The following is a 6,000-nucleotide window of genomic DNA, read 5'->3' as shown; positions in this document are numbered from 1 at the left end:
GCTTGAGGGTGCTAAACATCAGGTGGTGGTCTTGACTGATCACAAAAATTTGATTTATCTTGAGTCGGCCAGACGTCTGAATCCTAGACAGGCGCACTGGTCGTTGTTTTTCTCCCGGTTTAATTTTGTGGTTTCGTATCTGCCAGGTACTAAGAATGTGAAGGCGGATGCCCTTTCTAGGAGTTTTGAACCTGATTCCCCTGGTGATTCTAAACCTACGGGTATACTTAAGGATGGGGTGATATTGTCTGCTGTCTTCCCAGACCTGCGACGTGCTTTACAAGAGTTTCAGGCGGATCGGCCTGATCGTTGTCCGCCTGGTAGATTGTTTGTGCCGGATGAGTGGACCAATAGAGTCATCTCGGAGGTTCATTCTTCTGCGTTGGCAGGTCATCCGGGAATTTTTGGTACCAGAGATTTGGTGGCTAGGTCCTTCTGGTGGCCTTCCCTGACTCGGGACGTGCGTACTTTTGTGCAGTCTTGCGATGTTTGTGCTTGGGCCAAGCCTTGTTGTTCTCGGGCTAGTGGGTTGTTGTTGCCCTTGCCTGTTCCTAAGAGGCCTTGGACACACATCTCTATGGATTTTATTTCTGATCTCCCTGTTTCTCAGAAGATGTCCGTCATTTGGGTGGTGTGTGACCGCTTTTCTAAGATGGTTCATTTGGTGCCCTTGCCCAAGCTGCCTTCCTCATCTGAGTTGGTGCCCCTGTTTTTTCAGAATGTGGTTCGGCTGCATGGTATTCCGGAGAATATCGTTTCCGACAGGGGATCCCAGTTTGTGTCCAGATTTTGGCGGGCGTTTTGTACCAGGATGGGCATTGATTTGTCTTTTTCGTCTGCATTTCATCCCCAGACAAATGGCCAGACGGAACGTACTAATCAGACCTTGGAGACTTATTTGAGGTGTTTCGTGTCTGCTGATCAGGATGACTGGGTCTCCTTTTTGCCGTTGGCTGAGTTTGCCCTTAATAATCGGGCCAGTTCTGCCACTTTGGTCTCCCCTTTCTTTTGCAATTCAGGGTTCCATCCTCGTTTTTCATCTGGTCAGGTGGAGTCTTCGGATTGTCCTGGAGTGGATACCATGGTGGATAGGTTGCATCGTATTTGGGGGCAGGTGGTGGACAATTTGGAGTTGTCCCAGGAGAGGACTCAACGTTTTGCTAATCGCCATCGTCGTGTTGGTCCTCGTCTTCGTGTTGGGGACTTGGTGTGGTTGTCCTCCCGTTTTGTCCCTATGAGGGTCTCTTCTCCTAAGTTTAAGCCTCGGTTCATCGGTCCTTATAAGATTTTGGAAATTCTTAACCCTGTGTCTTTTCGTTTGGACCTCCCAGCATCCTTTGCTATCCATAATGTCTTCCATCGGTCATTATTGCGGAGGTATGAGGTACCACTTGTGCCTTCTGTTGAGCCTCCTGCTCCTGTGCTGGTTGAGGGTGAATTGGAGTACGTGGTGGAGAAAATCTTGGACTCCCGTGTTTCCAGACGGAGACTTCAATATCTGGTGAAATGGAAGGGCTACGGTCAAGAGGATAATTCTTGGGTTACAGCTTCTGATGTTCATGCTTCTGATTTGGTCCGTGCCTTTCATAGGGCTCATCCAGATCGCCCTGGTGGTTCTTGTGAGGGTTCGGTGCCCCCTCCTTAAGAGGGGGGTACTGTTGTGATTCGGTTCGTGGGCTCCCCCGGTGGTCTCTTGTGGTACTGGTGTCCTGCAAGCTTTGCCTTCTCAGTTCATCTGTTCCTATCAGGATGTGGGAGTATCCTATTTAACCTTGCTCCTCAGTCATTCTAATGCTGGCCATCAATGTATCCAGAGTGATTCTGTTGCATGTTCCTGCTCCCAGTTTTCTGCTCAGCTAAGTTGGACACTTTAGTCCTTAAGTCTATTTTTGTATGTTTTGTCCAGTTTGCACTTATGTGAATCTCTGCAGCTGGAAGCTCTTGTTGGGCTGAAATTACCACTCCGGTGTCATGAGTTGTCACATGAGTTAAGGTAATTTCAGGATGGTGTTTTGAAGGGTTTTGCAGCTGACCGCGAAGTCCTCTGTTGTATCTTTCTGCTATTTAGTTAGCGGGCCTCTCTGTGCTAAATCTGCTTTCATACTACGTGTGTCTTTTCATCTGCTCTCACCGTTATTATATGTGGGGGGCTGCTATCTCCTGTGGGGACATTCTCTGGAGGCAAGCCAGGACTGTGTTTTCTTCTACCAGGGGTAGTTAGTTCTCCGGCTGGCGCGCGGCATCTAGAGACAACGCAGGAATGCCCCCTGGCTACTTCTAGTGTGGTGTGTAGGTTTAGCATCGCGGTCAGCTCTAGTTTCCATCACCCGAGAGCTTGTCCGTTTATTCTATGCTTCTGATGTTTCCTTGCCATTGGAAACCATAACACTATCCATGAAGTCTAATAAGCTCGATGTAATGAAGATGTTGTTGACTTTCGCTTCCTCCAGTTTCAGTTTTTGTGTCTGAGCCGTGAACACAACAAACTTCAGATATTCAATTCATAGAAACATTGTGCAAGGTCCTTAGTGTAGATGTTTGAATAGATGCAAACATATGTCTCTCCTTCAGTACATTACAATTTTTTTAACCAATAGGATAGACTGAAACAGGGCCAAGACAAGATATTTAGGTGCCCTGGTCAGATGTCGCCAATGGCACCCCAAATGGGCCAGAAGGTAAGGCATCAGGACCCCTAATCCATGCCACTCCCCCCGATGGGTTAGGTAACACTCTCTGATTACCACTTCTACTAATATTGTTACTTTTTTTCACCAGAAAATACCAGTGAAAGTAAAATAGTATGTACTTTAGGGGCTGGCTTAAAATGGGGTGCAATTTTACAATTAAATATAGGAATTACATATTGCTTGCAGACCATTTATATGATACCATAAACACTTAGTGATATCCATCCATAACATCCTATATTTTATAGTTATGATCAGCCATGGAAACTAATGTAGCATAACTATATCGGGGAGTGGTTGGTTTCATGTAAGCTGTAAAGCATTTAGCGGATACATCTAACAGAAGCTAAACAGACTCCATTATAGCTAGAGTGAAACTTCTCATGGTGTTTGCAACTGTCATGGGACAAGCACAGTTTGCAGCAAAATTGATGGTGGTTCTGGTAATGTATTCATGTACTGATGGAGGATTTGTTTAAGACGTCTCTGGGGTTTCAGTGATGGTCAATGAAGCAGTCCTGTGTTCATCCAACCGGGGTCGTAGTCCCCTAAGCTGAGATCCTGAAGAGTCACACCGACCAGAAGAAAAAGACTCTTTATATAGTTCATAACTGGCCTTCAATCAGCATCCAGAGGTCAGAGAGAGATGTGAATGAGGCCAACCTGCATTGTTTGATTATGTAATCTATTTGGATAGTTTTTCCTCCTCTGTTTGGGAATGCCTACAAACTGGCTGGCATGGACAATGTATGTAATCAACATATCAGCAAGCATCATTGTTCAGTGGTCATGCATTACTGTTTTATAAAAATAACAGAAAATAAACTGTAGGAGATAATATTAAAGGTAAATATTTGTCCTACAAGAAGAGTCAATACTTCAGACAACAGTTTATGGTTCTGGGCGTACACAATTTACGTGTGGCATAATTAAGAAGAAATGCTGTGTCGTCACACCGTGTGCAGCTCTTTGCTGTGTTCCATGCTTCACTCCAGTCTTCAGTCATCTTCTCCCATCGTGTTCTGCCATCTTGAGGCCATGTGCACACGTTCAGTATTTTTCGCGTTTTTTCGCTATAAAAAAAACGCTACCATATGCCTCCCATTATTTTCAGTGTATTCCGCATTTTTTGTGCAAATGTAGCCTTTTTTTCAGCGAAAAAATCGCATTGCGGAAAAAAAAGCAACATGTTCATTAAAATGCGGAATTGCAGGGGATTCCGCACACCTAGGAGTGCATTGATCTGCTTACTTCCCGCACGGGGCTGTGCACACCATGCGGGAAGTAAGCAGATTATGTGGGGTTGGTACCCAGGGTGGAGGAGAGGAGACTCTCCTCCACGGACTGGGCACCATATAATTGGTCAAAAAAAAGAATTAAAATAAAAAATAGTCCTATACTCACCTTCGATGTCTTCCCGCCTCTCCGCTGCATGCTGCTGCTTCGGTTCCTGTAGCTGATGTGCGGTGAAGGACCTGCGATGACGTCACGGTCTTGTGATTGGTCGAGACCGGTCATGTGACCGCTCACGTGACCGCGACGTCATGGAAGGTCCTGCGCGCACACACCATCTATACGGAACGGATGCCGGTGAGGAGATCAGCTGTCTGCGGGTGAGTATAACCATGTTTTTTATTTTTTTAATTATTTTTAAACATTCTATCTTTTACTATAGATGCTGCAAAAGCAGCATCTATAGTAAAAAGTTGGTCACACTTGTCAAACGCTATGTTTGACAAGTGTGACCAACCTGTCAGTCAGTTTTCCAAGTGATGCTACAGATCGCTTGGAAAACTTTAGCATTCTGTAAGCTAATTACGCTTGCAGAATGCTAAAAAAACGCGAAAAAAAACGAAAAAAAAAAATGCGGATTTCTTGCAGAAAATTTCCGGTTTTCTTCAGGAAATTTCTGCAAGAAATCCGGACGTGTGCACATACCCTCAGCCCTAGCCCTTGATTCAAATCCACATGTCATGACATTGCATCAGGTTAATCAATGATGTTTTGAAGCCTAGTCAGCGCAGAAAGAAAAAGGACTTATCAAGAGAAGATGCATAAAGGAGTTGTCCAACTGGATAGATGAGGACAGGGAGAACATCATTTTGTTTTAATCTCTGATGATTTGCAAAAAAAATTGGACTTACTTGATTCTACAAAATTTGACAATTCCAAAGAAATTTAAATAATTTAGAATAAATTTGCTAATTTTTCATTGATACCAAATTAATGTCCATGTAACATGCTACAATGCTTTGCTGCTCTGCTCTTGTGAGTGAATTATTGAGATTTACAAATTGCGTAGTAATTATGCAGTAATTTTTATTGCTGGTTGAAAAGAAAATAAAAATAAGAAAGTATTGAGCTTCTTTAGTCTTATTGACTTTCCAAGTGGTGATATAATTGTGCAACAATTCAGCGTAAGTGAGAAATAATAGTTATAACAGCGAGCAGATTTGGATGCACTGAGACCATTGTTGCCGGGGTTTTCCAATTATGTTACTTTTCAGTCTATCCCATTAGCTAAACAAACTGTCATGTAATGAAGTAGGCATATATGTTTGCATCTATTCAAACTTGTTCACCGAGGACTCTACACAACGTCAACATGAGCTGAACATCTGGACTTGTTCAAGGTTCACGTACAAAATCTGAGACTGGAGAACACGAGTGTCTAAGACATCTTCATTACATAAATGGATAGTCTCCATATTCTGAATCCTCTGGCATTCTACCTATCAATGGTCGTCATATTAGTTACTGTCTCTATACTAATGTATGGCTTTATAGTAACTGTGAATATCCGGGACTGGTTGAGGGGCAGAAACCTCAATCCTGTGGATCAGATCCTGGTGGCCCTCAGCATCTCCAATTCAGGACTGGCCTACAGTTTTGGAAACTACATTTTCTTTATGTTCCTTTGGCCACAGTTCTTGTTAGTGGGTTATGCATTTACAATAGTTTTTGCTTTGATGATTTTCCTAACCCTCTCCAGCTCATGGCTCACTGCTTGGCTTTGTCTTTACTTTTTTGCTAAGATTATTCATTTTAAGTCTTCGTATCTTGTAAAACTGAAGTTGACAATTGATGCGTCAGTTCCGTGGCTCATCATGTTCTCAGAGGTTGTGGCTTTTTCCAGTACTTTCCCCATGATATGGTCCTTCATCAAAGTCTTACCTCTCAATGCCACAACATGCAATCAAACCTGCCCAGCGTCTCCCTTCCAGATCAACAACATGTATTATACGTTTGCTCTTGGATTTAGTAGCTCTTCTTCTTTGTTCATTGTCGTAGTTTCCACAGTCTGTATTGT

The sequence above is a fragment of the Ranitomeya variabilis genome, chromosome 7, assembly GCF_051348905.1.
Source record: "Ranitomeya variabilis isolate aRanVar5 chromosome 7, aRanVar5.hap1, whole genome shotgun sequence".
Lineage (NCBI taxonomy): Eukaryota > Metazoa > Chordata > Amphibia > Anura > Dendrobatidae > Ranitomeya > Ranitomeya variabilis.
Note: the sequence above shows the minus strand (reverse complement) of the source record.